Source organism: Ovis canadensis, chromosome 13 (genome assembly GCF_042477335.2).
Source record: "Ovis canadensis isolate MfBH-ARS-UI-01 breed Bighorn chromosome 13, ARS-UI_OviCan_v2, whole genome shotgun sequence".
NCBI classification, from domain to species: Eukaryota; Metazoa; Chordata; class Mammalia; order Artiodactyla; family Bovidae; genus Ovis; species Ovis canadensis.
The window spans coordinates 21,991,023-22,003,678 of record NC_091257.1 but is presented as its reverse complement, the minus strand read 5'-3'; the positions used below and the strand labels follow the sequence as shown (position 1 = coordinate 22,003,678).

Here is a 12,656-nt window from a genome sequence, read left to right as displayed (position 1 = left end):
GGCGGGTTTCCACAGCCCTCCTTCCATTGCCATCCTAAGCAGCATGCAGAACCCCAACCCGAAAGAACAATGGACACCCCCTGGAGCCCTCCAAGTAAAGTAAATTGAGTTAATGGTTTGAGCCATCTTGGAGCAACCATTCAGTCAGTACCAGAGGAAAAATGCGTCTCCTTCATTAGAAGGTGGCTTTTTGAAGCTACGATTCTGTCTCTGTTTTCCCCTGTGTTTACAGCCTCATTCTCTGTTCATGGTAGGAAGATGAATTGTGCCCTTCCTGGCCCCACGGCACATGTGTCCCCCTTACTCGGGGCCACATCACTCTGTAATTGAGTTCCCTGGTCACTTTCCTTCTGTTATTCCGCCCTTTCCCAATTTATGAACAAATGGAAGGCCAAGGGTGTGGACATGCACGTCAGGGCTATCCCAGAGCCTCGCACTGGGCAGAGGACACGCAGACTGAAGCCTGTGGTGTGGCGCCCACGTGGGATGGCTCTTCAGGGGGGCAAGCCACTGGGTGCCTTCCAGGGAGCCTGGCTCTCACTCATCACCCCCACCTGCAGTTCAACATGACAGTCACTTTCTTGGGATTCCCCAGCCTCTCCGAATATATCCAGTATCTTCTAGTTGATGCTTACTCCCGCTTACAGGTGAGATCTCCTTTCCAAGGTGTCTTTGGAATCGAGTGTTGGCCTCTGTCAAAGTCTCAGCAGGAACGTCGCAGCCCCTTCACCTGGGTGCTGTGTCTGCCTGAGCGCGCCGGCTGAGGAAACTGGAAGGCAGAGGCTCTTTCTCCAGCCAAGTGTGGCGTGCTGCACTTTTCAAGAGTAATGGATTAAACAGGAGGGGACACTCCAAGCCAGGGCTGACTTGGCCACTCTTCAGAATGCTGTATCCTCTGCAGACTGATTTCCCTGCTGTAATAAGTAATCACATATTGGAAGAATCATTGATGGTTCCATTCAGGCTGGTAATGTTGATTGCAGATGCCTCAGTCTCCGCCACCTGGAGAAAGACTCCAAGTCAAGCCAAAGACATCCTTTACAGTATAAGTCATTTCACGAGTATGCTAGGGAATATTTTCCCTCTTAGAAAGGGAATAAGGTGCTTCATTTTCTGGGAATCATACAAAACAACTCAGTTCTTTCCTTGCCCAGCTCTACCATCTGTAAACGCTAACAACTGCCTGAGATTTCCACACCAGGGCTATGCAAAGAAATGCGGTCCATGTGGATACTGGGGAACTGCACAGAACCAATCCAGGAGCTTAGATTGGCCTCAGTCCTTTAAAAATGTTGACTCCATAAAGGATAACTCTAAACAAGTTAATGAATAATGGGATATGAACTTTGCCATTTTGCCTGACTTGGGGTGAAGTGGCCCTCTCATTTGAGGCAGATCTCCCCTCATTAATGACTTTCCGAAGACCTTGCAGAGCCTAGGGAAAGGGTTGGAGCATAAAAATATAACCTGATGAGTCAAAAAAAAAAAAAAAAAAAGCCACCATATTGAATAGAAGGCTCTCAGACCAATGGTTAGACCCTGAGGAGTGTTTGAGCCCACGTAACCACAGTGATGGAATGCCCATCTTGCAGTGCTCTCAAAGATATTCTTTTAAAAATATTTTAAGTTATTGCCTCGCTTTATTGTACATGGTGTCCTATAAAGAAGATATATGTCCACAATTGAGCTTTGAAAGGGGACCATGGGGCCAGTTCCATCTAAAGGGGATGAAGTCAAGCAGTAAATCTGCTGGTCACTCTTTTCACATGGACTGTATCTCAGCCAGCAGTTGGTCTTTGATGTCATGACAATAGTACTGGGCCACGGAGACAGAGCAGGATCCCCCCTGATGCTGAAACTAGTCCACACTCATTAAAACTCGGAGAGCAGCCTGCAGGGCAGGGTACACCAAGGAGAACGGGGAGTGGATTCTGGACTGCCGGTCGCCTTTCCCTGTGAAAAAAGGCCATCTCTCCTACACTGTCTACCCTGCCTGCTGCCTTCTTCACTGTATTTCTTAAAATTAATTACCTAATTAATTTTTATTTTTAGCTATACAGCACAGCTTATAGAATCTTAGTTCCCCTGCCCGGGATCAAACCTGGGCCTTTGTCAGTGAAGGCATGGAATCCTAACCACTGACCCATCAGGGAATTCCCTCTTTACTGTATTTTTAACTGAAGGATGATATCCATATAGAGAAATGCATGTCTATAACTACACAGCTCAGTGAGATTTCTCAAAGTGAACACAACCATGTAGCCAACACTCAGACCGAGAAACAATATTAGCAGCAGCCAGATGCCCCCTTCTGTCCCCTTAATGAGGGTGGCTGGTGTTTTCTCTGTTCCAACAGCATAGATGAGCTTTTCCTGACCATGTAACACTAACAGAATTTTCTTGCATGTACGCTTTTGTGACTGGCTCCTTCCGCGTGACACTACGGTTGTGAAGCTGTACCTGTTGTGTGCAGCTGTTTGCTCTTCCCCGGTGTGTGCACTTACTGCCTTATTACCCATCCTCCTGTGGACAGGCACTTTGGGTCTTTCCAGTTTGGGGCTATTTTAACTAGTGCTGCTATGAGGATTCTTGTTCAGGTTTTTGAGTCCACGGATAAATACATTTCTGCGGGGATTAGACCCAGGATGGGATCGCTGGGTCAGAGGGTACATATATATTCTGTCTTAGCTGCACTCTGGAAAAACAGTTTTCCAAAGTGTTCCCATCTGTTTGTGTTCCCTGTAGGTGCTCCACATTCTTGCCAGCAGTCTTCAGTTTTTGTCTCCATTTTGCTGTTCTGTGAGATAATATAGTGATTTCGCACTTCTAGTGGTCATTTCTTTTAAAGTTTTATTTGTTTTTCTGTCGAAGCCATCAACCTAGTCAGTGCTCAATTCTGTGACAATCACAAAGTTACTAAGCTATTAAGATCGTTGACATGAGACTGGTCCCAACCCAACGTTTGGGGAGCAAAGAGAGAAGGGATAGGGTACTACAGAACATATCCAAAGTACGAGACAAGTTCTGTCAGGAGCAAAGCAAAACAAAGGGTAAGATTCACTGGGGGTACAGGGCTGTCAGAGACATGGGAAGGGTGGCAGAGAAAGATCTAGAACCACGGTGGCCCACAAGCTGATTAGATATTAGCCGTGTAATGCCACAACCAGGAAAGGAAGTATGATCCTCCTCTCAACTATGGGAAACACTTAAAAATTCCTGACCACTCTCTCCTCAGAAGACCTTGAGGAAAAGGTCTTTGTGACACACCAAGGAAAGGGAAGAATCTGATTAGTCACAAGGAAAAGAGTCTTCTGGCCAGAAACTGTAATTGGAAAGCAGAATATACAGCTCAGAGAGCTGGCAAAACTCTTGTCCCCAGGTCTGCCTGTTTCTCTTGTTATATCTGAGAAAGGAAGGCAGGAAAGGGTGCCCCTTCATAAGGGACACCCTACAAAGGTATTGCTGGCTTCGGTTGTTAAAGCCCATGGGTGATGAATAATATATCTGTGGGCACACTCCCACCCCCACCACGAAGCACACAGTTTTAAGCAGTGAAACTGCACAAGAGAGACCAGGCAGAGGAAGATGGAAAGAGAGAAGCGTATGTCTCTTGACTCAGAAATCACTTTTGGTGGAATCCAGTATGGACTGAGCGACCCGTGGCCTTTCCGGGTCTGGTTTCTCAGAGGCAGGATCCTGCAGGCCCCACTCCCTGGTGGCTCAGATGGTAACGAATCCGCCTGCAGTACAGGAGACCTAGGTTCGATCCCTGGGTTGGGAAGATCCCCTGGAGAAGGGCATGACTACCCATTCCAGTGTTCTTGCCTGGAGAATTCCATGGACAGAAGAGCCTGGTGGGCTACAGTCCACATTTCCTCAGCTGCAAAGTGGGAGAGAATCTTCACTGGGCTGTTGTGAGAATTAAAGGTGCAAATACATACAAAGTTGTCATGTATTCTGCTCTTGGCACAGTGTAAATGCTGAAGGTTAGCTTTTATATCACCATCAGCATCATTGTCACCATGTTGGAAGATAAAGTTTAAAAATCAGTATAATTATCCCATTAGGATGTCTATTTTTATTTATTTTTAGGGCTTCCCTGGTGGCTTAGAGGGTAAAGCGTCCGCCTGCAATGTGGGAGACCTGGGTTCAACCCCTGAGTTGGGAAGATCCCCTGGAGAAGGCAATGGCACTCCATTCCAGTACTCTTGCCTGGAAAATCCCATGGACGAAGGAGCCTGGGAGGCTACAGTCCATGGGATTGCAAAGAGTTGGACATGACTGAGCGACTTCATTTTCAGTCTACTTTTAGATAAGGAGAATGAAATGCACAGAGTTGAAGTGACTTGTCCAGGGTCATGCTGCTCTGTAGCACCAGATTCATGGGTTGCTGTGTCCTTATGCACCAAGGATGGTCCTTTCAATGTTATAACCTCTCATGGATACCACTTTTACTATCCCATTTACTGAACAGGACACAGAAGCGCAGAGAAGTGTGAGACTTTTGCTGAAGGCACACACATGAGAAGCAGAGGAAGAACTGAAACAAATCCAAAGCCTTTGGCCACTCTGTTGGGCTTTGTGAAGAGTTTTGGCCAACAGGATGCTAACAGATGTGATCTAAGCAAAGGCTGGAGTGTACTTGTCCTTCGGGCTTGCCTCTGCCTTTCTGTGATTTTTCAACACCATGAGAGGAGTGCAGGGTAGGTAGCCTGCTAGTTGTGTAAGTCTGGGAGATGCAGGAAGAAACCCAGACCCAAGCCTTAGCCTGGAGCCCAGCCTGCCTAGATCTACTGAGCCCCAGTAACCCACAGACCCACAAGCGTGAGAATACATGCTTATTTTTACAGGCCACTGAGGTTTGGGGTAGTTTGTTGTGACGCTCAATTGGGCAATAGCTAAATAATATCTGATCTGTCCTGAGTGCTTCTGAGGACTTGCAACTTGCAAGAAAAGCATGCATCTTGACCAGAGCTTCTTAATCTGTAACAGGCATGTGATTCACCAGGGGCCCTGATTAAATTGAAGATCCTGGTTCAGTCATTCTGGGTGGGGCCTGAGATTCTTATTTCCTAATGAGTTCCCAGGAGACACTGTTGCTGCTGCTCCACGCACCACACCGTTGGTGCAAGTGTGGAGAAATCACCCCTAGCTTCTCACCTGTACCTGCAAGTCACAAGTGCTCCATGTCCCTTGGGGCAGTGGACGGGCCACCTTATGTGTCAGTAAAGAATAGTCCTTGCCCTCTAGCAAGAATCCTCTGTGGGTTTCTAAGAGTCATCACTCTCCTCATGTCCAGCGTGGCCAGAGGGTCAGCTCATGTTAACATTCCTGCAGCCTTTTTCGTGGGCTAAGCATTAGAAACACTTAATGAGATCTCCCCTTTTGAATTTTGGTCCTTCCTGAAATTTGAAGATTTCCAGCAGTAAACCTGGCTTCCAGTTCATTTTGCTCATAACCAATACCAGATTTCCAAGTCACAATGTAATTGCGTCTCCAGGCAGGAGATACAAATCTATTTCTGGTTCTGTTAACTTCCAGTCAGGCAGGGCATCAGGACAAGAAGATGAAGGGAACATCAAACAGCAGCTTACAGAGGAAGTCAAGCCTCCTGCTAGGAGACTTTTCCAACTGGTTCTTGTCCAGCAACTATTTCTTTCTACCACTGCCATCACCACCAGCAGCAACCATGCTCACCTGGAGGATTGAGCACCCTGAAACTTTTGATTTGGAGAATCCTGAAAAGGTAGGAGAATTCTTTCCAAGGAAACAGTATCTTCTCCTCTTCCTTCAGTTTTCCATAATTATGGATTATACGCTTGTGTATTAGCTGTAGGAAGATACCATCCTGCAACTAAACTGCCAAATTCTCTTGTTTTCTAACAGTGTCCTGGGTTTTATAGATCCTAAACATGTTATGTGAGTGCCTGTAAAAGATTGCCACAATTTTATTATTATTTATTTATTTATTATTTTTTAGGGAGCATGGGACAAATCAGAATATTAGGATCGACATATATATTACACACATATATATTACATGTATATATTACACTGATTGCGTGTGTACTAAGTTGCTTCAGTCGTGTCATTTTGTAATGCTATGGACTGTAGCCCACCAGGTTCCTCTGTCCATGGCAGTTTTCCAGGCAAGAATACTAGAGTGAATTGTCATGCCCTCCTACATGGGATCTTCTCAACCCAGGGATTGAAACCTCATTTCTTATATCTCCTGCATTGGGCAGCAAGTTCTTTGCCACTAGTGCCACCTGGGAAGCTTATATATATATATATATATATATATATATATATATATATATATATATATAACAATGTGTAAAACAGATAGCTAGTGGGAACCTGCTATAAGGCACAGGAAACTCATCTTGGTCCTCTGTGACAACATAGAGGGCTGGGATGGGGAAGGGTGGAAAGGAGACCAAGAGGGAGGGGATATTCATATACGTACAGCTTATTTACTTTGTTGCACAGCAGAAACTAACACTATATTGTAACACAATCATATTCCCTCAAAAAAGTTTAAAAAAAGATTGCCACAATTTTAAGTAAGCTAAACATATACCCAGCTAGTCTGCCTCTAAGAATTCATACAAGAGAAATGAAAGCATATGTTCACGATGCAAGGACTTATATCCAAACACTCACAGCATCCTTATTTTAATAGGCCCGAGTTGGAAACAACCTCAACATGCTTCACTGGGTGAGTGGAAAAGCTTATTGTATACACATACCTTGGACTACCAACTGGCAATAAAAGGATCAAACGCTTATGCACCAAACAACATGGATGCATCCCAGAGTCATCATGGTGAGCAAAAGAGCGCCCCATGCTGTACACTGAGTACCAGTCTGCTTAGGTAAAACTCTAAGAAGTGTAAAACCTGATCCATAGTGACAGAAGGCAGATCAGTGGTGGGGGTTCCTGAGGAATGAAGGAGGAATCCCCAAGGAACACAAAGAAGCTTTCAGAGATGGTAGATTTATTCATCATCTTGATGGTGGTGATGGTTTCACAGGTGTCAACTCCTCTCTGTTCACTTTGAGTATGCACAGTTCATTGTATGCCAACTACACCTTAATAAAACAGTATTTTTAACAAATAATAACACAACTGCCCTTGTCCTCCTTGTTGTCTCCTCATCACAATCTCTAAGAGGTGGCTGGGAGCCAAGGCATGTGCTTTGTTTCCTTGGCTTTGCCATGAATTCTCTCTCTTGATGCTGGTGGGAGTAAGGTAGCACCTGGGTGACCTATGACATCATTTCCAGCCCCCCTCCCCGAGACGCTTCATATAGGTTCTAGCCACACCTTATTATTTTCAAAAATAGAGATGAGGCGTACAGCAGGAAGCAGCCTCTTGAATTCACAGTCGACCTGCCTTTTCCAGGGTCACTTCTGCTGCACATCTGGGATCGAGGTGCTCCAGACTGTGAGTCTGGCAGCCCCGAGCCCCAGACACGAAGCTGAAATTCTCCTGCTCCTTTGACCCTGCCGCGCTGTTCCTTCTGGGGAAGGTGGGCCCAGGAGTGCTGCTGTCTGATGGAGGTGCATCAGCCGGAGACAGTGCTCTGTGTGAGATGACTGGGTTTCCTAAGACGTGCCTGGGTCAGTTCAACAGGAAGGAGGAGTGAACCTGGTGTTTTCACTTCTACTCAGTTTACAGAAACAACTTTCCAGTGACACATGCTGGTCTGTGCCTAGAGAGCTGATGCAAAGCTGCATGTACCCAGGAACCGTGACCACTACCTTTTTCAGGCATTAGAAGGTGCTCTCACACACCCTTGAGGGCTTCCCAACCATCCTCCCACCTAAAACGGCAAACAAGCGCGGGACGAGGCTCTCCTGAGGAAAACAACAGTCGTCTCTCTATACACGAGCCATTCACGTGCTCTGCCTAGGCCTGACCTTTCCCATTCCTATGATTTCGGAACTCCGCTCTTCCCAGCTGCTCTGGAAGGGGATGGCATGGTTTGATTCTGTTGCTGCCACTGTACATGCCTTTCTGAGGTGAACAGACTTCAGCCTGGTTATCAACAGCAAGAAACAGCAGGCACCTCATGGAAACTCCACACTGTACATCTTCCTGCACCTGAAGAAATGGCCAGTGATCCCACGGCTGAGGTTTGAGTACTGCTTTGTTTAGTTTGGGGCTTCTCTGGTGGCTCAGAGGTTAAAGCCTCTGCCTGGAACGCGGGAGACCCAGGTTCGATCCCTGGGTCGGGAAGATCCCTTGGAGAAGGAAATGGCAACCCACTCCAATGCTCTTGCCTGGAGAATCCCATGGAGGGAGGAGCCTGGTGGGCTACAGTCCATGCGGTGGCAAAGAGTTGGACACAACTGAGCGACTTCACTTTGTTTAGTTTAGTTTCTTCCAGAAGAAAACCCTGAGACAAAGAGCAAGTGGTCCTTGGGAGATATCCCCGGGAAGCTCTGGTAGGAGAAAGGGAAAGAGGGCGGGGAAGGGGAAGAGCCGCAAGGCTACCTGATCAGGTCAGGGAGCGGGACGGGCAGTGAGTGGTTGTCCAAGGAGAGGCACTGGCGCTGGCACATCTACCCTCTTCGCATTGCACTCCTCCCAACATTTGCACTGGCACACCACAGAAAGAAAGGAATTAAGCTTCATATCATTTACGTCTAGGGCTTCTTATGACGTTCTTATGGAAGAGTAGTGCAGACAAGGTTTAAATAAAATGCAAAATGAGTTTTTCTTTTTCAGTAACACGCTCCCTTGCTGTTTCTTCAACCTCACTGCATTCAGTCCTGGGAACTAAGTTGACATCCCAGTCCCAGCCCTTGAATAATCTGCCTTTTGAAGAATGAGTACAGACAGTGAGGTACCCTTAGCTGTCACTGAAGAAAGGGGCTTCATCACCACCCTTTCCATTGTGAATCATAGAATCCTGAGCCAAGGTCATATATGTCCGCAGGTGAAAGAGAAATAAGAGGATCACATACACCATTAAAATATTGTAAAATTAGATCAGTGAAGACAAGTTAAAAACTGAGATAATCAAATGTGGAGAAGACCTATTAAATAATAACCTTCAAGTCCTGCATGAGATGTTTCTCGAAAAGGGAATGAATACTGGGAAAAGAAGCACAAACATGATATTAAGATGTGTCAGAAAAGATTTAAAGGACACAGCAGAGAAAAAAATATTTGGTCACTGACGGCTGTAAAAACGTACTTGTACAGGCTTCCAGATCAAGATTGCAGAGTAGAAGGACACGTCCTCATCTCCTCCTACGAGAGCACCAAAACTGCAACTAGCTGTTGAACAGCCATCAATAGGAGGACACTGGAACCCACCAGAAAAAAGGTACTCCACATCCCAAGACAAAGAAGAAGCCTCAGTGAGACATTAGGAGGGGTGCAATCACAATAAAATCAAATCCTATACCCACCAGGTGGGCAACCACAGATTAGCGAATAATCATATCAAAGAAGTTCTTGCACTGTTGTGAACATTTTGAACCCCACGTCAGGCTTCCCAGCCTGGGGATCTGACAAAGGGACTGGGAATCCCCAGCAAATCTGGCCTTGAGGGTGAGCAGCATTTGATTATAGGCCTTCCAGAGGGCTGGGGAACCAGAGACTCCAGTCTTGGAGAGCACAAACAAAAGTTTGCAGCACCAAGACCCAGAGAAGAGGAGCAGTGTCTCCACAAGAGACTGAACCACCACTACCTGCTAGTATTGGAGGGCCTCCTGTGGCCTCCTGTGGGTCGGCAGGGGCTCACCACAGGGATGGGGATGCTGGAAGATACCCCCTGGCGTAAACCCTCTTGGACTTCACCATTAACCCTACCATAGAGCTGGTAGACCCCAGGGCTTTGATGCCTCAGGCCAAACAACTACCAGGGAGGGAGAGTAACCCCACCCATCAGCAGATAATTGGATTAAAGCTTTACTGAGCAAGGCCCTGCCCACCAGAGCAAGACCCAGTTTTTCCCATCGCCAACCCCTCCCATCAAGAAGGTTCCACAAGCCTCTTGGCCTCAGCCATCAGAGGGCAGACAGAAGAAGCAAGAAGAAGCACCGTCTCACAAAACATATTACAGAAAGTTAACCATAATGAAAAAGGAGAAAGTTATGTCCCAGATGAAGGGACAAGATAAAATCCCAGAAAAACAACTAAATGAAGTGGAAATAGGCAACCTTCCAAAAACAGAATTTAGTATAATGATAGTGAAGATGATCCAGGATCTCGGGAAAAGAATGGAGGCAAAGAACGGGAGGGTGCAAGAAATGTTTACCAAAGACCAGAAGAACTAAAGAACAAATAAACAGAGATGAATGATATACTAGTAGGAATCAACAGCAGAAAAACTGAGGCAGAAGAACAGATCAATGACCTGGAGCACAAAATGGTAGAAATCACTGCCACAGCACAAAATACAGAAAAAAGAATGAAAAATGAAGACAGCCTAAGAGACCTCTGGGACAACATTAAAGGCACCAACATTCGCATTATAGGGGTCCCAGAAGGAGAAGAATGAGAGAAAGGGCCTGAGAAAGTATTTGAAGAGATAATAGCTGAAAATTTCCCAAATATGGGAAAGGATATAGTCAACCAAGTTCAAGAAGCACAGAGAGTCCCAGGCAGGATGAACCCAAGGAGGAACACACCGAGACACATAGTAATCAAACTGACAAAAATTAAATACAGAGATAAAATATTAAAAGCAACAAGGGAAAAGTGACAACATACAAGGAAACTCCCATCAGGCTATCAGCTAATTTCTCATCAGAAACTGTACAAACCAGAAGGAAATGGCATGATATATTTAAAGTGATGAAGGGAAGAACCTACAACCAAGAACACTCTACCCAGAAAGACTCTGCTTCTGATGGAGAAATCAAAAGCTTTCCAGATAAGCAAAAGTTAAGAGAATTCAGCACCACCAAACCAGCTTTACAACAAATGCTAAAGGAACTTCTCTAGGCAGGGAACACAAGGAAAAGGAAAAGACCTACAGAAAATAAGACCAAAACAAGAAAACAGTAATAGGATCATACATATCAATCATTACCTTAAGCATAAATGAATTACATGCACCAACCAAAAGACACAGACTGGCTGGGTGGATGAAAACGTGTGTGTATGCACTTCCACTTACCACATCACTCTGCTTGACTCTCCCAAATATTTAGTGATTATTTTATACTGTTGTTAATCATGTTTCTGTTATGGCTTGCAATTGTAATTATTTTCTATTTTTTGACTGGCTATTGATTGTGAAAACTGATAAACATCTTTGACTATTGTGATTATGTAACTATTACTCACTTTATACCACTGTATCATGATTGGTCAACAGAAAAATAATAGAACTCTATATCACCAAAACTAGGGTCTCATAGAAAAACCTATAATCACTTTTTAAAATCCAGATGCATGTCAGAATTATCGTGAAATTTTTTTGAAAAATACGAATACTCAGGTATTGCTTTTTTTCGCCAGATATGTTTGTAATGAGCAGTCATGTTTAAAAACAAATGGGCTAAAACACTGATGAAAGAAATCAAAGAGGACACTAATAGATGGAGAAATATACCATGCTCATGGATTGGAAGAATCAATATAGTGAAAATGAGTATACTACCCAAAGCAATTTACAAATTCAATGCAATCCCTATCAAGCTACCAGCCACATTTTTCACAGAACTAGAACAAATAATTTCAAGCTTTGTATGGAAATACAAAAAACCTCGAATAGCCAAAGCAATCTTGAGAAAGAAGAATGGAACTGGAGGAATCAACTTGCCTGACTTCAGGCTCTACTACAAAGCCACAGTCATCAAGACAGTATGGTACTGGCACAAAGACAGACATATAGATCAATGGAACAAAATAGAAAGCCCAGAGATAAATCCACACACATATGGACACCTTATCTTTGACAAAGGAGGCAAGAATATACAATGGAGTAAAGACAATCTCTTTAACAAGTGGTGCTGGGAAAACTGGTCAACCACTTGTAAAAGAATGAAACTAGATCACTTTCTAACACCGCACACAAAAATAAACTCAAAATGGATTAAAGATCTAAATGTAAGATCAGAAACTATAAAATTCCTAGAGGAGAACATAAGCAAAACACTCTCAGACATAAATCACAGCAGGATCCTCTATGATCCACCTCCCAGAATGCTGGAAATAAAAGCAAAAATAAACAAATGGGATCTAATTAAAATTAAAAGCTTCTGCACAACAAAGGAAAATATAAGCAAGGTGAAAAGACAGCCATCTGAATGGGAGAAAATAATAGCAAATGAAGCAACTGACAAACAACTAATCTCAAAAATATACAAGCAACTTATGCAGCTCAACTCCAGAAAAATAAACGACCCAATCAAAAAATGGGCCAAAGAACTAAATAGACATTTCTCCAAAGAAGACATACGGATGGCTAACAAACACATGAAAAGATGCTCAACATCACTCATTATTAGAGAAATGCAAATCAAAACCACAATGAGGTACCACTTCACACCAGTCAGAATGGCTGCGATCCAAAAATCTGCAAGCAATAAATGCTGGAGAGGGTGTGGAGAAAAGGGAACCCTCCTACACTGTTGGTGGGAATGCAAACTAGTACAGCCACTATGGAGAACAGTGTGGAGATTCCTTA

The 12,656-nt window shown here is 44.5% G+C and overlaps 1 protein-coding gene across 2 annotated transcripts in view; it reads right to left on the bottom strand.

Annotated features, from left to right (window-relative positions):
* The window catches only part of ISM1 (isthmin 1), a 92,557-nt gene that overhangs the window by 64,565 nt on the left and 15,336 nt on the right, over nt 1-12,656 (bottom strand). The gene's annotated exons all lie outside the window — the stretch shown is intronic.